The 24,652-nt window shown below is 44.2% G+C and overlaps 1 long non-coding RNA gene across 1 annotated transcript; it reads right to left on the bottom strand.

Annotated features, from left to right (window-relative positions):
• Window positions 1-3,468: 3,468 nt before the first annotated feature.
• Window positions 3,469-4,192, bottom strand: LOC124700362. The gene is made up of 3 exons (XR_007001718.1): window positions 4,081-4,192; window positions 3,951-3,992; window positions 3,469-3,823 (listed from the first exon to the last, which is right to left on the bottom strand). It is a non-coding gene; the product is annotated as an uncharacterized LOC124700362 (long non-coding RNA).
• Between the last annotated feature and the right edge of the window lie 20,460 nt (window positions 4,193-24,652).

Below are 24,652 nucleotides of genomic sequence, written 5' to 3'. Positions count from 1 at the left end.
AATATATGCCTGAAAGAAAAGCAAAACAGCTCTTCAAGGTTAGATAGATCAAGCCGAAGCAAACAGATGTCATCAAAGCAAACAAGAATACTGCTTTCATGGAGGCTTCCAGAGCAGAATACCTTGGCCTTTAAGACTTCCAGAGCAGAAGAACAATGAGATAATCCGTAAATCTACCCTATCTATATCTATTTCACCCAATGAATGCTATTTGCCGGAATTGCAGGCTCTCGAAAGTGATAATTTGGTCACCGCTTTGGATGGAAAATGTCTTTCGTCTGATGGATTTGCATCTCACTTGCAATTCTTGTGCAGCCGCATCTCATATGCACTACCTGAATTTCGATCCGATTCACTATAGTGCACATAAATAAATCTTTTGATTGGAGGGATCAGATGTTTTGCTACTGCTATAAATCTTGTGCTATTTATGTTTTGCTGCGGCTGTTGAGAGTTAATCAGATATCCAGTTCTTTGTATTGGGTTGGCATGTATTGATTGGATTTTGGTGCCCTCTGACTAGGGAAGGATTTGGCCAGCAGCGAAGCGGCACGATGATGGGGACTACTAAGGTGTTTTCTTCGCAGACCCTCTGTTTGCCCTTTTACAAGACCGGCAAAGATGAGCTCGCGGTGCTTCCCCGGCACACGAAGGTCGTCGAAAGGTACCTTGTTTTTTCTGTAATATACATGGTGATGATAATATCAGTGTCTTACTGTCGTGCGGTGTGAATTGTGAGGTGCTGTGCTGTAACTTTACTTTAGTTTCGAAGGTGGTATCTAGCTCAATTTTCAAACAGCTTTGTTGGGCCTGATGAAATGAATGCTATTTGCTGGGGTTGTAGTATATCTAAAGTGATTATTCTGCTTATTCAGTGGGCTCATTATTTTGCTGCTGGTATCTAGCTTGCCTGCCAATTATATCTTTCTTCCACCTGATGAAGTGAATGCTATATGCTGGAATTGCAGTCTCTTAAAATTGACAATTTGGTCATTGTTTTGTTCCACCTGATCGCTATGGATGAAAAGTGTCTATTTTCTCTTGGATTTGTATCTCACTTGAATTTGTGTGTTGCTTTTGTCTCTGAAATAATACTGTGAACAACTTTTTTTTTTGTATATTTGAAGTCGAATGAGTTTGATTCAAAGATGAAGGAGGTTTCATTTTGTCAGATTGCTGGCACCAATTAGTAGTTCAGATAAAAGAAGAGCTGTTGCTAGGAAGATTGAGCGAGCTTGACGAATTTTAGGTGATTTATGGCGGTGCGGGAACATGATGTTGCAAGCATTAGTTGATCTTCTCAACTAGTTTTAATTAACAACCGTCCCGGGTTGATTCTGGCTGTGTTCGAGGCGACCGAAGACGAAAAGGTTTGGAACGTGGTGACTGGTGAACGCTTCGATCCTAGAGGCCGGTACGCGGGGAACTGGGGAATAGTTCTGGGTTCGAGGTCACCGATAACTTCATCGCCAACAGCCACGGCTTCCTAAATTAATGGGAGAGTGGGGCTAATTAAACGGGAGCATGCAGAAAATCGGAAACCAAGGGGGCAGCCAGGCAAGCTACAAAAACGGTCCCTAGTCCAGCATGACCAATTAATTAGTGTGGGTCCGAAATCACCACGAGGGGAAAAGTCGTGGCATACTGAGACGGGGGGAGGTGTAGTGCGTGCGCGAGAGAAAGAAAAAGAAAGGAGGCGAACGGCGAGGGGGTTCCGTCCGTCCGCGCGTAGACAGAGAAAAAGGAGGCCTCTGCTTCTCGCGGAGTCGCGGCCTCGCGCGGGGAAAAAGACGCGACGGGGGGAGTCGCGACCTGCCATTAATCTCGCTGTGCCCACCATATCTTCAAACTAGACGAGATCCGGCCGCAACACCAAACATCAGCCATGCCGCCTCCCTTCTTCCTATTGGCCCGCCGTGTCCCTACCTACCCGCCAGGCCACAGCAGTCCCCAGGGCCATCCACTAGTCACCTCTGAATCCAATATCGCGTTCGGGTTTGACGATCAAGACGAGGCCGATTCGATGGTGCGGACCATGGAGCTACGATCACATCTCCCCGACACAGATCTCGCCTCTGTCACCCTCCACGGCGGCCACAACTACTCTTCCGTCAATGCAGCCGACAAGGACCTGATTCTCATCTCATCTGCCTGTCCTGATGTTTATCCCGCGGATATCCTTCTCATCTACGACGCCATCGACAGCTCGCTCCGTGTGATCCCCTCCAGTCCCTACTCTCGCCCTCCCATCTTTACTAATCTTGTCCTCATCGCGCGCCGTGACGATGGCGGCGGCGACAGGTCATACGCCCTCGTCGACTCGGGTACCGTTGATCAGCAGCACGTTCTCTTCTTGTTTCTGTCCACATCCAGCTCCGCCTCGCCGTGGCATCCCAAGAAGGCTAGTTTCCCCGACCATTGGCTCCCTCATGATGGTATCTTCGAGGCCCGAGAAGTGTTCTCGTTTTGCGGCCGTGGCTACTGGGTGGATCTCCTCTGCGGCGTCCTGTACTGTGACTGCAGCCAAGTGCTTTCCGATGACATTGATTGCGTGGACATCCGCTCCCTTGACCTGCCCGCGGGGTGCAAGATGTGCTCGGGCCGCGACAGAGACAAAACACCACGGGTGAAAGCCTTCCGAACCATGGGACCTGTTGGGGACTCGATCAAATTCGTCTCCATCGACGGCTACATGGAGCATGTCGATCTCGACGACTGCAAGGTGAGGGTCTGGACGCTCATGGCAGATACTATGACTTGGGCTCTGGAATATGAGCTCAAGCTTGCGAGCCTGTCGGAGTTCAAAGGGGATTATGTGCCACCGGAGATGGCGCCGATGTTCCCCTTCCTTAGCCCACAGGAAGACAATGTCATCTACTTTGCATTAGGCAGAGTAATGCCAGGACGGAAGGCCTTCTTTCCGGATAAGCCATGTTGTATGCTCCGTGTAGATTTGCACAGAAAGATTGTCAAGGTCAAGAAGATCCCAGTATTGCAAAGCATGACCGTGGCCAGTTATCTAGCTGTCTCCGGCAATGTTGCGGACAAGCTGCTCGCAGGAAGTTGCCGACTATCTCATGTTGAAGATCTGAAGCCATCTCCTGCTGATTACACTGCTTCCTGCTACTAAATGCTTTCTTTCATCTCAACTATGCTGTTCATATTCCAAATTATTGTATTTAGGATTTAAGATGCAACAACATAGCCAAATAAAATAGTTGGATGGGATTTCTGGTAATTATCTTAGCAGATCTCGTGAAATCACAAGTGTTTTCATATTATATGAATGAAGACTCCCCACCATTTGTGATGTGCTCAATTCACATGCTTATAGGTTTTTTCTCCTGTTAGCATTAACATGCCTAGAGTTATGCGTGCTTTCTCCTACTCATTTTCACATGCTATGTGGTGCCATTAGTCAAACCCGATCTCTCCATCCATCCAATGTAAACTGCAACTTTGTGGCCATTTCAAACACCATAGATATATATGCCATTCATGCCAACAGGATGTGACGAGACAAACTGATTAATATTCAGACCACATTTAAACATTACATAACAAATAAGATCTTCGGCAAACGAGCCGTTAATTTCGATCTAGACAAACGATAAGCAACAAACTGGTGGAACATAGCACCATCACATCGACACTTAAACATTACATGAGTCTATCAGAAGTCATCAACCAAACATAGTACCAAATATGATCTTAGGCGAACAAGCCATTAGTTTTGATCTAGAGCACACACAGAAAGTCACAAAGCATAGCTGAAACTTTGTAGAAAGGAGCGACCGTCCTTTTGCATCAATATACTTCAAGACTGTATGGGAAAAGGAAACAAAAACAACGTAAATAAGCAGCTATACATTATATTTTACTGAACAATACAGTAGGGTGCTCTTTAATTAGTTGATAAACAAAACAAGGTTGGATTAGAAAATGCATACCTGCAAACACCACCTGCAGCAATCACCACTCGTTGCTCAGTCCTGAAATAAAAATCCATGTAAGATATCATGTTTATCCTCAATGATACAACAAAAATGGAATAGGAATATGCACATATCAGTATCCCACCATGATTAATTATGACGGCTATTTCGAAACCTATGCCAAATATGCTCGATCAAATCATTTTTAAGCTGGGTATGTTGTGGACGAGCACGGATAGTAGCTTTTCTACGCAGCACAGCGAAACAAAGATTACTGCCAACATTTACTTCAGGAGGCAGAGCAAATGAAGCCCCCGGATTTTCATTCAAGTCAATATGAATGGCAACCTGCTCTTTTTCATCTTCGACTATCATATTGTGAAGAATCACACAAGCTAGCATTATCCTTCCAATACTCTTTCTCTTCCATAGTTGTGCAGGTTCGCGTTGAAGACGAACGCGGGAAGATTTGTCGTCAGCATTAATGGTCTCCCTCGCGGAAACCGAGGCGGCGACGAGGACGGCGACTAGCCACGCGGCGTCGACCGCCTCCCCACGCGCCTACGCCGCCGCCGTAAATGCGGGTAGTTGGCACCCCTATTAGTACGTACGCCGTCCACCGCCACGACGCTATCCTCTCATCTCCACCACCGTAGCCGCGCTATCCTCTCTCGTCTGCACCAGCGCCGCCGCGCCATCCTCTCCTCTCCACCACAAAAATGCCGCGCCAGCTCCGCACGACGTACTCCATGCTTGGCCACAACGGCCGCGCGCTGCCTGCAGTGCCTCAACCACAATCGCAGCCGCAGCTGCCGCAGCCGCAAGCCCCCTCGACCCGGAGCATGCGGCGATCCTGGCATCCTTGAACGCGCAGCGCTTCCGGAGGTTGAAGGAGGAGCGGGAGATCTTCAACGACACGAACCTCGAGCACGCCGTCGAGATCTCGCGCCAGCGAGCGGCCACGGAGGAGGAGGGACGCCTCTTCATAGCAGCGGAGCGACAAAAGCTCATCGAGCTCATCGCCACGCCGAGGCGTTTGCCCGCGAGCAAGCGAGGCTCGCCCAGAACGAGGCGTCTCGGCGATGGCTGACAGCGCTGAGCGGATAGTGCCGCCGGTAAGCTCCTGCGACGCAGGTCGTCATGCTCCACCGCCAGATGCGCAAAGCAAGGGCGAATAGGTGGGCACGGACACATGCGACAAAGGAGAAGAACGACGACGAGGCAGGCCCGTCGCGCGCCCCAACCGACGACCAGTAGATTAGAGTTAATTTTAAGTTTTATTTAGGTTTAAATTCGAGTAACTTTTGTATGAATTTCGATTTTTAAATGTCATTCCAAATTTAAATTTCTATTGGGAATATCGTATGAGGAGCGCCGGTGTGGGAACATCATCATCAAATAGAGGATGCTCTGCTGGCGTCGTCCATACGGCAATACCGGCGACTATTTGAGGCGCGCGAGTGGAGATGCTCTTAGCTTTGATTCAAGCATCTCCCACCACGCTACCACACGTAACACCATCACTAGCATTAATTTAGAGAAGCATGTCTTCCTCGTATCGATCCCTCGATATATACCAGACACATCTATATTGTCAATTAATATACACATCCACAGTTTAGGCTGTGGTTTTGTTTTTAACACGGACAACGCATGCTGTCAAAAAATCGGTAGAATATGTATAGATAGAACACGTATTGCTAGTCAGTGTATGCCGAGATGAATGTGTGGATCAGATGTAGGATAGAATGTCAACAAATTTTATGGGAATTGTAGGCACCGTGAAAAAACTCGTTTGTGTGGAAGTGGCCTAATGGAATTCCTTGTCTACATGCATGTTATCGGTTTAGCACCGATTAAGTCCCGCACAAATTCCCTGTAGTCTAGGTCTATTTGGAGAACGAAGATCATGGCACTTTAGCAGTCGTTGGGAGGAACCACCTCCGCCTGGTGATGCGTCTCACCATCGCCTTTCCAACCCTGCCGCTGTTTGCCAGAAATCCGCATCTCTCTTTGCCCTCTGGCGGACAGTGCCGTTCAGTGGGACGGCTTTCTTCTGCCACTTAACTAACTCTATTGTGAGAGATAGTGCACAGCGGCCCGACGACTCTGTTCTGAGATGATCACAGAAAGAAGATCAACGGTACCTGGTCGAACTCTGTTTTGTGGGAAGCATTTGTTCTGCCACCCGAGTAACTCGACTGTGAGAGATAGTCGTCAAGTGCAGAACCGCTCAGCGACTCGGTTCAGAGATGATCATGGAACGAAGATTAATTAACGGTACCTGTTCCTCCCTTGCCTCTTGACTCATTTCACCTCCCTGCATGCTTCGTTGCTAAGTGTATGTACCATGCCAAGCTCCTCTTAGTGCGTCCAGTGCAATTTCGTATGATGACACTCCGAACATACTTCTCTGATAGGGTTCTATGTAGTAGTATCTTCTATAAAACCATTATTTTGCTTTAATCGAATGTCCGATTATCCTGTGATTATTTTCCGAAAATAAATCATGCATTCATCAAAGTATGTTATTTTTTATTCAAACACATTCATCAAAGTATGTAAAATTGGCATATTTTCTTATTATCACACTCTGGCTGCTCCTGATCTAGAGACCAGAAATGCCACAGAGTAGTGAGGGAGATTCGTCACATTGTTTGAATTTTCATAAAGCAAGTTTGGCACGCCATAGTTTGAATTTTGTAGTAGTATCTTCTGGTAAAACATTTCTTTCTTTAATTAGATGTCTGGTTATCATGTGAGTTCTTTCCGAAAATAAATCGTGCATCCATCACGTATGTAAACTTAGGAAATTTGTTATTATATCACGAGGAAGTTCTAGCAGATTACTCCAGAGGATCTGGACAATCATAGAAGTTTGATGTTGAGCCTTCTCAACCCTTTCGGGATGGCCTTGCTTTTAGCACCTAGCATGTTATCTCAATCCTTGTGTTAACTAGCTCCTACCATGGTAGTGCGACCCCAACCATCTGTGATCATTTGGCCGCTCAAAAGACTCAAGAATATATCCTTAATCTTCTAATCACCATGAAGTTTCTTTTTCATCCTTTTTTTATTTGCGAACATGTCTACTGAATCATCAAATTTATAATCTAATTTCTTTGGGAACCAATATTGAACCCGCATTAATTTGCTTTCAAGCTCAACGACATGTGTGTTCCATAATTAGGGAAGCACCACAATAAGGGCGAACAGACGGCCGCCCCGGGGTCTCTCGATGTGAAGAAGGGCACCGACCCTACCTCTCTCTAGTGTTGCTTCACCATGGAAGGCCCATGTGCTCGTTTAATAGAAATTCTACTAGATTCGCTAGAACGTGAACATTTATAATGGTTTTAGGTTGTAATATAAAACGTGAGCCTTGTGTTATTTAGATTTTCTATAGCTGCAAGTTTTATTAATTCTATTTCTTTAACTTTTTTTTACGTCCGTGCATATAAACTCCACTTTTGACTCCAATTTGGCAAGAATCTAATTGAACTTTAATGTTCCAACCTCACTCAACGATATTTCAAATGCATATTTTTAAATTCAAGCATAACATAACGTCCAAATGCATGAATAAAGCTTGATAAACATCATCATGGCATACAAAAGTTCACATATACTACACATAGCAAACATAAACTTCTAGCTGAAACCGATAAACTTAGGCCATACACTCTACTTCTTCTCCACGTACCAAAATAGCCACCTCGTTTAATCCCCCGAACAGCGACATCTATCTAGACCCCCTATTCCCTAACCGAGATGGCACCGATTGGCCGGTTTGGAGCGTGGAGTTAAGTTAGGGATTGGGAGGCCGCAGTGTGTGTTTTCCCTCTATTGAACCAAGTCGATCGAGCGTGGTAAATCGTGTGGGAGCTCCTATATGCCACCTAATGCGGCACCGATGGCCGACCGCACACCCCTCATTTCGCTTTTGGATCTGGCTCATCTATCTCGGCTGTTTTTCAGCCTGGTTTTATCGGTTTTTTTCAGCTTGTTTTCATGATTTCCTATCTAGTTTTGATGGTTTTTTCTGTCTGGATTTTTTGTTTTCAAAAATTGTCCGTATATTTTTCAAATTTTGAATTTTTTAAAAATTTAAACAGTTTTGAAATTTCAGGATTTTTTAATTGTGAACCTTTTCAATTTCAGAACATTTTCAAAAAAAAATTAATCTGAATAGTTTATAGTTTGAAACATTTTCAAAATCTTATTATACTAAAAATCCAAACACCTTGAAAATCTGAACAGTTTTAAAAATCTGTAGGTTTGAATAGAATCACAACTATTTTCAAAGATAAATAGTAAAGAAAAACGATAAAAACAAAAACAAAAACAAAAACAAAAATATAAAAGAAATAAAACAAAACATGCTAGATGGGCCAGGCCCACACTCGCGGGGGGTTGTGTGCTTGGTAACCGCTGACCTAGTCGGCATACATGATTTGCCTAGGCTACCCGCACGTGCTAGGCCGGCCAGTAATGCTACACGTACAGACGGTTTGTTACAAAAAATTCTTACGGACTGGAAATGCTACACAATGCGCAGCCTAGAAATCAGATTGTGGCCTGGATTTTCAGTGCAGATAAAAATTTCAACCAACCTAAGCACTACACGTCAGTCCGTAGGCTTTCCGTAGCTCCTAGTCCGTAAGTCCAGCATTTCCGCTAGGTCGGCATATAGGATGTGGCACTGATTTGTCATCAGCAACTCACCTAAGCCCACTAGTCTAGGCTCATTTTTTCTTTCTTCCTCCTCACAGCGTGACGGTTCGACAAATACATAGCTCTGGTTAAGATGCTGCTCTCTGGTCGACAGAAATCAGCTCTCGTTAAAAAAAATCATTGAAAACTTTGAGGGCAAAACTTTCACGCATGAGCATGTGGTGATGCAGATTAAGCAAGATGCCATGGAATATAGGGAATTTTTTGATCGGCAGCACTGAAGAAAAGAAGAAAAGTCTCAGAGTTGGAGCCCCCTACCCTTGGACGTCCTTAAGGTGAATGTTGATGGTAGCTTCAACGCGGGAAGCACACATGGTGGCTAGGGCTTTATCTTACGTGATTCAGAGGGCGATGTTGTTTAGAAGGAGCGGGTCGGTTGGATCACATCCAAGACGCCCTTCATTCGGAGGCAGAAGCATGCATTCAGCCCCTGACTATGGCTCAACAATGGGGAATATCGAAGATTGAAGTGGAAACAGATGCCCAAATACTGGTTCAAGCTATTCAGTCTGATGAGTATGATTTAGCACCAAATGGAGTTTTTTGTGAGATAAAGGCTCTATTTTCTTAAATTTAGTTCGTTTTCTATTACATATTGCCCGCGAGCGTGTAATAAGGTTGCTGACGCTACTATGGCACGAAGATGGTCCATGAACCCCAAGCTGTTTGGCCGGGTTGGGTTCCTACCTTCGTCCATGATTTGGTTTCTTGCGATACTGCGGCACCTTTTGGTTAATGGAAATCCTATTCCAGCTTAAAAAAATTCACCGGTTCCAAAAAGAAAAATCCCTCAAAAAAGAGATTAAAGGGAGCTACCTAGTCCTTCACAGCATATCCGTATCACCAGTACGGTCGAGGATTGCGTAAATGGTGCACCGTCCGCTTGTACCACCGTGTCAGGAAAACGTAGGATGAGGCCATACGCGTGAAACCAGCACTAGGTTCATTCATCTATAGCGCCGGCGGCTGGAAGTGGCCGACGTTTGCTGGGAATCAATCACACTGAGAGCGCGGGAGCAGTAGGAGGGGAATTTTGCAGCTGCGGCCATGCATGCCCCTGGCGCCCTGGCCTTGTTTCCTAGTCCTTGTTAAATAACTTAGCACAAACTAACCCATAATTCGTTTCTACGGTCTTCACTGCAAGTAGCATGTACAGAATTATAGGGGACATAAATTAATTTCCCTGAATTTCGATTAAGGATCCCATGTTGCTTCTTCATCGTTCACGAGCAAGTGCTGCTTTGCTGAAGTTGTTAGCTTGGTTAGTGATGTACAAGGCCACTGAACCATTTGCTAAATATCTACATCCCATCTTATAGGAATCTGTACTTTGAAACACCTTAGTGATTTGATTCAAACATCACCCACCAAGCTACCACACCTAACACTATCACTAGCATTTGGAGTGGCATGTCCTCGTATGAAACCCTCGATATATACCAGATAGGTCCACATTGCCAATTAGTCACTATATACACATCTATACTCAAGGGAGTGTTTCTTTCTTTCTTTTAACACAGCTGAAGTGTGCTGTTGAAAAATCGGTAGAATTTGTATAGACAACACGTATATATTATTAGTCAGTGTATGCCGAGATGAATCTATGGATCAGATGTAGGATAGAGCGTCAACTAATTTTATGGGAATTGTAGGCATTGGGAAAAATCTAGTTGGTATGCAAGTGGCCGAATGGCGTAGCTAGTCTACATGCATGGGATTGGTTAAGTTCTGCACAACGGCGTTGCAGGGTAGGCCTATTTGGAGAGCAAAGGTGTTGGTAATTTGGCAGTTGCAATTGTTTGGAGGAAGCTGTAGGATAACGTTGCATAGAAAACAAAAAATTTCCTACCGCGAACACGCAATCCAAGCCAAGATGCAATCTAGAAGACGGTAGCAACGAGGGGGTATCGAGTCTCACCCTTGAAGAGATTCCAAAGCCTACAAGATGAGGCTCTTGTTGCTGCGGTAGACGTTCACTTGCCGCTTGCAAAAGCGCGTAGAAGATCTTGATCACGATCGCTTCCGGCACCACGAACGGGCAGCACCTCCGTACTCGGTCACACGTTCGGTTGTTGATGAAGACGACGTCCTTCTCCCCGTTCCAGCGGGCAGCGGAAGTAGTAGCTCCTCCTTGAATCCGGCAGCACGACGGCGTGGTGGCGGTGGCGATGGAGATCTCCGGCGGAGCTTCGCTAAGCGTGCGGGAGAAGAGGAGGAGAGAGGGGCGGCTAGGGTTGGGAGAGGGGGTGGCCGGCCACCTATGGGTGCGGCCAAGCTATGGGCTTGTGATGGTCAGCCCCTCTCCTATGCCCCTCATTATATAGGTGGAATCCCCAAGAGTTGTAGTCCAAGTCTTCGAATAAGACCCCAACACCAAAACTTCCCAAAGGTGGGAAACCTACTCAAGGAGGGAGTCCTACCCAAAGTGGGACTCCCACCTTTTCCTTAGGTGGGGTGGCCGGCCACCTCTAGGTGGAGCCCACCTGGGACTCCTCCTTTAGGGTTTGGCTGGCCAAGCTTGTGGAGTCCTTCCGGGACTCCACCTTCCATAGTGCGTTTCTTCCGGACTTTTCTAGAACCTTCTAGAACCTGCCATAAATGCACCGGATCATTTCCAAACTTGGAATATGACTTCCTATATATGAATCTTATTCTCCGGACCATTCCGGAACTCCTCGTGATGTCCGGGATCTCATCCGGGACTCCGAACAAATATTCGAACTCCATTCCATATTCAAGTTCTACCATTTCAACATCCAACTTTAAGTGTGTCACCCTACGGTTCGTGAACTATGTGGACATGGTTGAGTACTCACTCCGACCAATAACTAATAGCGGGATCACGGAGATCCATAATGGCTCCCACATATTCAACGATGACTTTAGTGATCGAATGAACCATTCACATACGATACCAATTCCCTTTGTCACGCGATATTTTACTTGTCCGAGGTTTGATCTTCGGTATCACTCTATACCTTGTTCAACCTCGTCTCCTGACAAGTACTCTTTACTCGTACCGTGGTATGTGGTCTCTTATGAACTTATTCATATGCTTGCAAGACATTAGACGACATTCCACCGAGAGGGCCCGAGTATATCTATCCGTCATCGGGATGGACAAATCCCACTTGTTGATCCATATGCCTCAACTCATACTTTCCGGATACTTAATCCCACCTTTATAACCACCCATTTACGCAGTGGCGTTTGATGTAATCAAAGTACCTTTCCGGTATAAGTGATTTACATGATCTCATGGTCATAAGGACTAGGTAACTATGTATCGAAAGCTTATAGCAAATAACTTAATGACGAGATCTTATGCTACGCTTAATTGGGTGTGTCCATTACATCATTCATATAATGATATAACCTTGTTATTAATAACATCCAATGTTCATGATTATGAAACTAATCATCCATTAATCAACAAGCTAGTTTAAGAGGCATACTAGGGACTTCTTTGTTTGTCTACATATCACACATGTACTAATGTTTCGGTTAATACAATTATAGCATGATATATAAACATTTATCATAAACATAAAGATATAAATAATAACCACTTTATTATTGCCTCTAGGGCATATCTCCTTCGAGTCTCCCACTTGCACTAGAGTCAATAATCTAGTTTACATTTGTAAAGATATAACACCTTGGCCTTCTGGTGCTTTATCATGTATTGCTCACGGGAGAGGTTTTTAGTCATCGGATTTGACACGCTCAGAAACGTATGTATTTTGTAATTCATTTGCGTCTCAACGCATCACTCATTTCCAAATGAGTTGGCATTAAATATGTTTGATCTTCTGGTGGAACCTTAATTCCGCTTGTCTGAAATATGTCACTAATATTGTCACACACAATATAGCTTCAAAGTTCGACTGCTGTCGGAACTACACCAAGTTCTCAAAGAACCTCTTGACTTAACATCCTTTGTCATTGTCAAAATAATGACATACTCTGCCTTCTTTTGTAGAATCCATCACAATATTTAGAACTCTTCTAAATCTAGCATAGACAACTTCTAGCTCATTGTGCTACCTTTTAAACAACACTTAGTCTAATTTGAGATTGAAATTATATTTTATATGTGACAAAACCAATATCGGTGTAACACCTTACAGCGATTTGTTTGTCATTTCTTCATACAAAAATATATATATATATATCCTTAGTTCTTCTAAAGTACTCAAGGATATTCTTACTGTCGTTCAATGATCATCATATGAATCATTCTGGTATATGCTCATAACACTTTATAGCACATGATATCTGATTGTGTACATATTATTTGTGATCTATAATCACTCATGTGTTTTTACTCATTGAGTGTCGGATACACTCAAGTCTTGTTAAACCTTTACATGACAAGAACATTTTCTTAATATTTCTATATTGAACTACTTCAATATCCATCATATGTACTTTGACTTAAACTTATTTATGTGTTTCAATCTATCTTCATAGATCTTGACACTAAATTTGTTTCAGTCCATATCCTTTCATTGAAGTTAATTCTCAATGAAACCTTTGTAATCAAGTATATAATTACATCATTTATAACCAACTATATGTCATCTACATAAAGTATTATAAATGTGTCTTAGCGCTCCCACTTAATTTCTTGCAAATGCAAGCCTCTTCATCGTCTCTGATGAAATCAAAAAACTCTTTGACTATTTCATCTGGTGAAGATTCCAACTCCGTGATACTTACTTCATCCAATTGAAGCTTGTATACCTATCTAGTATTCCACGGACCAGCAAAACTCTTGGTTGTATCTTGTATACATACTTCTGTTAAGTAGTGTATTTTGCCATCCTACTAGCATATCTCATAAAAGAAATATGTAGTGATTACTAGAATAATCCACATAGACTATAAGCATTGCTACGGAAGATCTAATCTTATCGTATTTAACTCTTTGAACTTTGTCGTAAACAATTTTTCGATAAGTCAAGCTTTCTTCAAGGATATTTCATCCAAGTCTATCAATTTCATAGATCCATTTACTTTCATAAAGTATTCATCTATCTTGGATTTCATGGCGCATGGCCATTTTAATGGAGTCGGGGCCCATCATAACTTCTTTGTTTTGTAGTTGGTTTATCATTGTTCAAAATCAATCCTTTGTCCACAAATCATTTATTTGATCACAAAGTAAACCATACCTACAAGGTTCAATATGTACTTCGATCTCCATGGCTAAAACACTTTGTAGTCATGAGAGCCATGATCGTCGTGGCCGCTTCGAAACCAATTTCGATGTTGCGCTACTCGATCATTATGCTTAGGTTCATAAACCTTATCAAATTATATTGTCCTCCCACTCAAATACTTCACTCGAAACAATTTCTCGGAAATAAGGAACATTGACAAACACTTTTGTCTTTGTCTCGTGGGAAGAATTCCCAATTAAATCTCTGGGATAACCAACAAAGACATTCATCCGATTTTGGTTGACTATTAGGGTTTATACCCATGCCATAACTTGTATGGTGTCATTTCAACGGATCATGATGATGCTCTATTTAGTGTAAAAGCGTTAGTCACTAAAGCATAATCCACAAAAATATAATGGCATCAATATTTTATCTCATCATTGATCCAACAAAGTTTGGATATATTTCTTGGATACTTCATCATCACTATGATACTCCAAGAAACGTAAGTTGTAGAACAATTTCATAACTCTCTTAGATGTTCGCTAAAACTCGTAATTCAAATATTTCCACCATGATCCAATCATAGATATTTGATTTCTATTACGATGATTTCCACTTCATACTGAAATTTATTTGAATCCATTCAAATGTTTCAAACTTCTTCCTTATTGAATATATCCATATATATATATACTCAATTCATTGTTGGAAGTTTTTATGAAGTAGAAGAATCTCCCGCACACAACTATGCCCAATGAACCACATACATCGGCATGTATGTTTCCACTAAGTTAGTTGCCCGTTCAACTCTTGGCCTATGAACGGTATTTTAGTCATTCTTTTTAGAAAAGATTTGCAAGCGCCAAATGATTCAAAAATCAAGTGACTCCAAAAATCCATTTGCATGGAGTTCCTTCATGCATTCCTTTCTAACATGACCTAAATGGCGAGTTCCACAAATAAGTGGAATTCAAATCATTTGCCTTATGGCATTTTAGCGTCGGTGTTATGTATGTGTGTTTCACCATTAAGATTTATAATAACTTATCCATCGTACATGGAGTAATGTCATAATTTGAACAACTCATTGTTTTCATTTGACCAGAGCAAAATAACAATTATTAAGTTCTTTATTATAAATTCTAAGGGCTAGATAGAATGCCAACGACGAACATAATAACACTTTATTTTGTTCTAGACGTGCATTCCTATCATATTCCTTGTCGAGTCACTTAGGCCATTGTATTCTTGTATTGCGTTGTTTTGTATGACACTTCATACCAACCAATATAGTACTAATACCCAAGAATTTCATAGTGTGACTTAACTAGGAATACAACCATAACATGTATATCATTTATATACACACGAGCTAGACTTTCTACTCTTTTCTTTTCTTTTTGCCAAAATATCTTTTGCAGTTTCTCTTTTAGCTTTCCTCATTATTCAGAAAACACTTCAACATCATTAACTTCTAGGTTTGTTGGTCAAATACCAATAACCTTGAGGTTCTTACTTTGAAGTTGATCATCATATGATAAGTGTTCCAGATTTCACTATTAGTAACCTTGTAATATGATGAACAATTTCACTCATAATTTTATCCATTGTATCATGATGACTTTCTGAGACCATGTCACGTACATGCTAGGCTCATAAAGTTTTAACCTTGGTATTCGCATGTGCAAATCTGGCTTGCACCCGTTGTATGCACACGTAGAATCTATCACACCCGATCATCACGTGATGCTTCGATACGACGAGTCTTAGCAACGGTGCATACTAAGGATGATAACTTCATGGATATGCGAATATCGTTAGTGCCCCAATAGTTGGAGGATTGTGGCGCTCTGGCGTCTTCAACCTTCATACATTCCCATAAAACTTATGAGTTTATGTAGTCTCACCATATAATATTCTACCATCTTGCAATAAGGTCTTAGATATCTCATATATCTCATACCTTGATTATTTACGAAAACTAAATTTTCAGCTCCTTACTTTTCAAACAAATTTGAACTTCAAGTTTGACGGAGACAAGATAACTTTAGGTACTAATTGAAACCATATCTCTTTGAATCAAAAATGTGAGGTTTACTAAAAGTTTGCAATAGGACTTAATCATTTCTTGATTCATTAACAATACGGTACCAATCCGTAAAGTTTCTTATCAGATTTTAACAGTATTTCTATCTCAATAACAAGACTAGCGCATAGTAGAAAACGGATGCCAATACTACAAAAAATAATTCAAAATACTACTCGGACTATGTTTATGATAATTAGTTCATGTTCTAATCTTATTACTAATGAACTCCCACTTAATACAACATCCCTCATAGTTGTTAAGTGGTACACGATCCAAATCCACTACACCAAAACCGATCATCACGTGAGATGATGTAGCTTCAATGGTGAACATCTACATGTTGATCATATCATCCATATGACTCGTGTTCAACCTTTCGGTTTCCGTTGTCCCGAGGCCATGTCTGCACATGCTAGGCTCGTCAAGCAAACCCAAGTATTCCGCGTGTGCAACATGGCTTACACCCGTTGTATATGAACGTTGAATCTATCACATCCGATCATCACGAGATGTTTCGAAACGACGAACTTTGGCAACGGTGCATACGAGGGGAGAACACTTTATTATCTTGATATTAATGTGAGGGATCATCTTATAATGCTACCGTCGCGATCTAAGCAAAATAAGATGCATAAAGGATTAACATCACATGCAATTCATATGTGATATGATATGGCCCTTTAGTCTTTGCGCCTTCGATCTTCATCTCCAAAGCACGGACATGATCTCCATCATCATCGGCGTAGCGTCAAGGTTCATGGCGCCGTCTTCATGGTTGTTCATCTCATGTAGCAACTATTACAACTACTTTGAAATACTACTCAACATGAAATTTAAAGACAACCATAAGGCTCCTGCCGGTTGCCACAATACAATAATGATCATCTCATACATATTCATCATCACATTATGGCCATATCACATCACCAAACCACTGCAAAAACAAGTTAGACGTCTCTAATTTGGTTTGCATATTTTACGTGGTTTAGGGTTTTCGAGTAAGATCTAATCTACCTACGAACATGAACCACAACGGTGATACTAGTGTTGTCAATAGAAGAGTAAATTGAATCTTCACTATAGTAGGAGAGACGAGACACCCGCAAAGCCTCTTATGCAATACAAGTTGCATGTCGAACGAGGAGCAAGTCTCATGAACGCGGTCATGTAAAGTTAGCCCGAGCCGCTTCATCCCACTATGCCACAAAGATGCAAAGTACTCAAACTAAAGACAACAAGAGCATCAACGCCCACAAAACCATTGTGTTCTACTCGTGCAACCATCTATGCATAGACACGGCTGCGATACCACTTGTAGGATAACGTTGCATAGAAAACAAAAATTTCCTACCGCGAACACGCAATCCAAGCCAAGATGCAATCTAGAAGACGGTAGCAACGAGGGGGTATCGAGTCTCACCCTTGAAGAGATTCCAAAGCCTACAAGATGAGGCTCTTGTTGCTGCGGTAGACGTTCACTTGCCGCTTGCAAAAGCGCGTAGAAGATCTTGATCACGATCGCTTCGGCACCACGAACGGGCAGCACCTCCGTACTCGGTCACACGTTCGGTTGTTGATGAAGACGACGTCCTTCTCCCCGTTCCAGCGGGCAGCGGAAGTAGTAGCTCCTCCTTGAATCCGGCAGCACGACGGCGTGGTGGCGGTGGCGATGGAGATCTCCGGCGGAGCTTCGCTAAGCGTGCGGGAGAAGAGGAGGAGAGAGGGGCGGCTAGGGTTGGGAGAGGGGGTGGCCGGCCACCTATGGGTGCGGCCAAGCTATGGGCTTGTGATGGTCAGCCCCCTCTCCTATGCCCCTCATTATATAGGTGGAATCCCCAAGAGTTGTAGTCCAAGTCTTCGAATAAGACCCCAACACCAAAACTTCCCAAAGGTGGGAAACCTACTCAAGGAGGAGTCCTACCCAAAGTGGGACTCCCACCTTTTCCTTAGGTGGGGTGGCCGGCCACCTCTAGGTGGAGCCCACCGGGACTCCTCCTTTAGGGTTTGGCTGGCCAAGCTTGTGGAGTCCTTCCGGGACTCCACCTTCCATAGTGCGTTTCTTCCGGACTTTTCTAGAACCTTCTAGAACCTGCCATAAATGCACCAGATCATTTCCAAACTTGGAATATGACTTCCTATATATGAATCTTATTCTCCGGACCATTCCGGAACTCCTCGTGATGTCCGGGATCTCATCCGGGACTCCGAACAAATATTCGAACTCCATTCCATATTCAAGTTCTACCATTTCAACATCCAACTTTAAGTGTGTCACCCTACGGTTCGTGAACTATGTGGACATGGTTGAGTACTCACTCCGACCAATAACTAATAGCGGGATGCGGAGATCCATAATGGCTCCCACATATTCAACGATGACTTTAGTGATCGAATGAACCATTCACATACGATACCAATTCCCTTTGTCACGCGATATTTTACTTGTCCGAGGTTTGATCTTCGGTATCACTCTATACCTTGTTCAACCTCGTCTCCGACAAGTACTCTTTACTCGTACCGTGGTATGTGGTCTCTTATGAACTTATTCATATGCTTGCAAGACATTAGACGACATTCCACCGAGAGGGCCCGGAGTATATCTATCCGTCATCGGGATGGACAAATCCCACTTGTTGATCCATATGCCTCAACTCATACTTTCCGGATACTTAATCCCACCTTTATAACCACCCATTTACGCGAGTGGCGTTTGATGTAATCAAAGTACCTTTCCGGTATAAGTGATTTACATGATCTCATGGTCATAAGGACTAGGTAACTATGTATCGAAAGCTTATAGCAAATAACTTAATGACGAGATCTTATGCTACGCTTAATTGGGTGTGTCCATTACATCATTCATATAATGATATAACCTTGTTATTAATAACATCCAATGTTCATGATTATGAAACTAATCATCCATTAATCAACAAGCTAGTTTAAGAGGCATACTAGGGACTTCTTTGTTTGTCTACATATCACACATGTACTAATGTTTCGGTTAATACAATTATAGCATGATATATAAACATTTATCATAAACATAAAGATATAAATAATAACCACTTTATTATTGCCTCTAGGGCATATCTCCTTCAGAAGCACCTCCACCTGAGGCTTGGGCAAGATTTTGTTCTCTTATCAGAGCTCGACCTGGACATGATTTAGAAAAGAATGATCTACTTGACATATTTTATAGCGGACTAACCATTGAGTCTAGGGCATATTTGGATAGTTGTGCTGGTTGTGTTTTCAGGAAAAGAACTCCAGACGAAGCTGAAGAATTATTGGCTAAAATAGGCCGGAATCATGATGATTGGACTATGCCTGAACCAATTCCAACGCCAATATTGAAGAAGAGGGGTTTAATTAAATTGAATGATGAAGATATGAGGGAAGCCAAGAAGTCTCTCAAGGAGAAAGGTATTAAATCTGAAGATGTGAAGAATCTACCTCCCATAGAAGATATATGTGAGATAATTCCCCCTTCATCCATGATTGAGGTAAACTCCCTTCGGCGCTTTACTAGGGAAGATATTCCGTATTCAAAACCTCCTGCGCAATGCTTAGATGAGTTTGATAATTATATTATTAAGCAAGAAAATTTTAATATCAGAGTAGAGAATCATCTAATGGAAAATTCTCAAGCTATTAGCAATTTGCATGATATTGTGGAGAGAACCTCCAATGATGTTAAGATGCTTGTTAAACATTTTCAAATGGTTCAAACTCAAATTGATCAACTCACTAAAGTGAAAAATGACTTATTAAAAAATAATTCTAAAGAGAAACATGCTTACGAAGTAACAACTAGAGGTGGTGTCTCTACCCAGGATCCTCTATATCCTTAAGGGCATCCCAAAAGAATTGAACAAGTGACGTGGGCATTACCCTTCGGGTAACCAATATTGCTCTACCCTACACGGTCCAACTAGGGGCCCATGAAGGTACCCGATGGCAAGATGGGCCACTAGGGCGGTGCGGCGGAAGATTACTTGGAGAACAAGGCACGGAAGAAGCCGAACAAGGAAAGATTGGAGATAGATCTACTGTAAACCTACTCGTACTCGATTAGACCTCTCGGGACCTGGCCACCTATATAAGGGCCAGGAGAGGGGCTATCGAGGGACACAATCAACCTTAGCAATATTAGCCAGCAGAAGCTTAGAACTAGGTTACCCTAGCAACTAGCATCTCGACGAGATTACTAACGAACTATTCGGCACCACATTGTAACCTGTTTTCATCATAATCAAGAACAGACAGGCAGGACGTAAGGGTTTTACCTCATCGAGGGCCCCGAACCTGGGTAAATCGCTCTCCCCGCTTGTACGTGTGCCGATGTCTCGTGTCGGCTTGCGGGATTCCATCAACCCAAAGCCCCTATTGGAGGGCATTGCCGAGGATCACCCTCGACAATTGGCGCCGTTCGTGGAGGCTTGTCGGCACAAGGCGAGGGCATCGGCGGTACCGGTCACATCTGCGGCGTTCGTGCTCGAGTCACCAACGCCTCCAGATCCAAAAGATCCGATTCGCTGCGGATCCTTCGAGTTCGTACCACACCTCAAGCCGTCGCACGCGATTCCTGCAGAATCGTGTGACGACATGACCACCACCTTTGGAGGCGTCCACTTCATCATCGACTCCGGAGGCTTTCTCCGCCTCCCTAGGACAGATACGTCCGATGAGGGGCCCTCGGTTTCGGCAGAGGATACCCTGGAAGCAACCTTGGGAATTCCACCCAGAAGCACGCATGGAGGCAGCCGAGGAAGTCTCGATCCCACAACAGGGCGAAAGAAAAGGCGAAGGGAATTATACTACGAAGAAGAAGAATCTGCAGCACCCCGCCCTCTACAGTCCAAACGGGAACAGGAGGGCGTGCAATCGATCCATGGCCGCGCTCGTTCACCGCACTTATCGGCCACGGAGCAACTCGATGTGCCATGCTACCTCCACTCCTATATCGACACAAAGGACGGTCGGGAGAAATCCAGTCACCTATTAAGGAACTGCTGACACTTCTTGGAGATTCGACAGCTCTGTGATGACCTCAGGAGCGAAGCTATATCAAGAGTCCACATAATGGAGAAGAGGGCAAGATCCTACAGCTATCGGGCAGAGCCGTACGTGCCGGAGCCGTACGAACCAATGGAAATGGGCGAGTATGCACCAGCCGAGGTATTCCCAGAACCGCGCGGGCAGGTCAGCATGATCCATAAAACCAGGTTTTCAAAAAGGGAAATCAAGAAATTCTCGCGAGAAGTGAAGTACGCAGAAGTCGCTATGGTCGACACACCGAATTCATCGGCGGGTCGGAACAAAGTATCTCCTTCGACAGGACAGACCACCCGAAAGCCGTCCCTAGACCAGGCCATGCACCTCTAGTCCTCGAGGCACAGATCGGAGGGTACAACATGATCAAAGTATTCATGGACGGAGGAAGCGGTTTGAACCTACTATTCGCCAACACAATGAGAGCAATGGGTTTAACAGTCGATATCTTTGAGGAATCCGACACGGGATTCCATGGCATTATGCCGACTCGACCCGCTTATTCTCTTGGAAAAACGTCATTGGATGTGGTCTTCGGCACGCCCACCAATTTCAGGAAAGAAAAGATCGAGTTCGAAGTTGTCGACTGGGAGTCTCAGTATCATGCCATCCTCGGCAGGCCGGCGTTTGCCAAGTTTATGGCCATGCCTCATTACGCGTACCTAAAACTGAAGATGCCAGGCAACAACGGAACCCCAATAACTGTTCACGGGAGTTTTGCTCGATCAGACACCTGCGATAGGGAATTCCAGAAGATCGCCTCGAAATTCGGCACTAAGGAGGAACTCAATGCGATCGACGCAGCCGTGGATCATACGCAGCCACCAGCCGACAACCAAAACGTAAGATCCGACGAGTTTGACGCTACAAGGGAAGCCAAGAAGCTGCAGGTGCACCTCACTGACCCGAAGAAAACGGTCAATATATCGGCTGACCTTACGGTCGCATAGGAAGGCGCGCTCATCGAGTTCCTCCGTGAGCGCTGGGAGATATTTGCATGGGAACCATCCGACATGCCAGCTATCCCCGGGGAACTCGGCTGAGCACGCCCTTAATGTTGACCCGACAGCCAAACCGGTGCGGCGATCGATGCGTCGATTCTCTGAACCCAAGAGGAGAGCAATTGGTGAGGAAATCAATCGACTTCGTAAAGCAGGATTTATCCGAGAGCTCAAGGAATCAGAGTGGGTGGCTAATCCTGTCATGGTACCCAAAAAGGACACCACCGCTTTGCGTATGTGTATCGATTACACCGGCCGCAACAAACACTGTCCGAAAGACCACTTCCCGCTGCATAGAATTGACCAGATAGTCGATTCCACAGCCGGGTGCGACCGCCTCTCCTTCCTCGATGCCTACTCTGGGTATAACCAGATCAAATTGAAGAAGGAAGATCAGGAGCTAACCGCGTTCATCACCCCACACGGCGTTTTACTGCTACAACGTCATGACCTTCGGGTTGAAAAATGCGGGAGAAACTTACCAACGTTGCATGCAAGCTTGCCTTGGAGAGCAGATCGGGCGAAACATCGAAGTCTATATTGACGATATCGTGGTAAAAACGAAGCACACTGCCACCCTCGTCGACGATTTGCGGGAGACCTTCGATAACCTAGACAGGTATAAGATCAAGTTGAATCCCAAAAAATGCTTCTTCGGAGTACCAGGAGGGCAAGTGCTAGGATATTTCATCTCGGCAAGGGGGATCGAAGCCAACCCTTTGAAAATCAAAGCTATTCTCGACATGGAGCCGCCAAAGAATCTGCATCAAGTGCAGCAGCTGGCAGGACATTTAGCAGCGCTCAGCAGGTTTATCGCCAAGCTAGGAGAAAAAGCTTTGCCTTTCTACAATTTGATGAAAAAATCGGAAAAGTTCGAATGGACAAAGGAGGCGCACGAATCCTTCGACAACCTAAAGAAAATCTTGTCGACATCTCCAGTCCTTGTAACTCCCCGCGAGAAAGAAACGCTGCTCATGTACATAGCTGTGATAGCCCAAGTCTTCAGCAGTGTCTTGGTCGTCGAACGGGAAGAAGCAGGGAGAGTTCACGGCGTGCAGAGGCCCGTTTACTATCTCAGCGAAGTACTCACACCCGCAAGACAGAGGAACCCTCATCATCAGAAGCTGGCATATGCAGTATGGAGGTCAGCCCGCAAGCTACGGCACTACTTTACAGAGCATCCGATTATCGTCGTGAGCGAAGCGCCGTTGAAAAATATAATGACCAATCCAGAGGCCACAGGTCGAGTGTCCCAATGGGCTATCGATATAACACCTCATGACATAACTTACGTTAACCGGACAGCTATAAAATCCCAAATCCTCCCAGACTTTGTGGCGTACTGGATTCAATCCCAGACACCAGCGGCACCCGACATGTCGGGATCGTGGATAATGTATTTCGACGGGAGCTAAGATTAGTGACACACAAAAAGAAAACAACCAATCCAAGCCTCGAGAAAATACGCGAGTGCTGCAGTCGATGGTTACATTATCACAAAATAAGGCTCAAACCGGTGCACCGCGTGACGATGCCAAGCGTCTAATTCCCTCGACTAAGTCGACGGGTCTCGTTTTACAAAACTTACACAAAGGCTTCGCAATAACATTGCATAATCCAACGAAGTCGTCGGGAGAGCAGGTTGAACTGATCACTCAGCCGCCCCCGACAAATAAAATATCAATCGAATTAACATAGCGTGCAACGTACGCAATAAATTTATACAAAATAATCTTATGCAGGGAATAAGGCTATTGCATTCATAGTCGAGCTCCCCGGTCCCAATGGGCCTTCAGATCCTTCTCAAGGCACGACTCCATCCGAGAAACAATGGTGTATGAAGGACCTCTAGCGGCATCATAATACTGGCCTAAGCTCCTCTCGGTATTTGCTACGGCTCCCAAGTCTAGAGATGGATGACATGCCAATATCGAAGCAAAAGCGAGCTCCGCACCAGCCAGGAGCTCCTTCCGCACTAGCTGCCGAATCCTTTCGGGAGACCTGAATCGGGTGAACAAGGCAGATAAGGTTTCGGGTGCTTGGTCCAGAGGAAACAAGGTGTTCCAAACCATCGTGAGATGAGCGTGGTACTTATCAAAGTAATAATGCGCCTTCCCCACCCGATACTTAAACTTCGCCATGAAAACAGCCTTCGGACGATGCAGCCACAAACCGTGGTTCGGGTGCACAACGTCGGTCATTGCCTCAACCTCTTCATGGATCTTCTTGTTCTCCTCAGTCACATCTGAAGCTACGACTGGAAAGGAATAAGGACCAGTTAAGGGAATATTCAAAACTATTGCAGAAAGTAGAGCATGGATTAATACTTACAGCCCAAACTTTCGGTAGCAATATGGAGACCATCAAGAGCGTACTGTTCGATAGCTGTCGCTATCTCCCCCTTCTTCTTCACCAAGGCCGCCATCGCACGAAGAGAAGTGATATCTTTGTCTAAACTAGACACTTGGTCACGCAAGCGGCGAACGAGGCTTGACTCATCACTACTTGAAGGATTCAGAAAAAGCTCGGCACGCGAAGAAGACAGAGGAATCTGCAGTACAATCCTTAATTCAGACTAGTATCAAAGTAAAAATCCCATCGGGAGCGTGATGTCTACGTTCCCCCTCCTTTCCTGTAGACAGTGTTGGGCCTCCAAGTGCAGAGGTT

Source organism: Lolium rigidum, chromosome 3 (genome assembly GCF_022539505.1).
Source record: "Lolium rigidum isolate FL_2022 chromosome 3, APGP_CSIRO_Lrig_0.1, whole genome shotgun sequence".
Taxonomy (NCBI): domain Eukaryota; kingdom Viridiplantae; phylum Streptophyta; class Magnoliopsida; order Poales; family Poaceae; genus Lolium; species Lolium rigidum.
The sequence above is the reverse complement of the archived record's forward strand: the minus strand, read 5'-3'. Positions and strand labels throughout refer to the sequence as shown.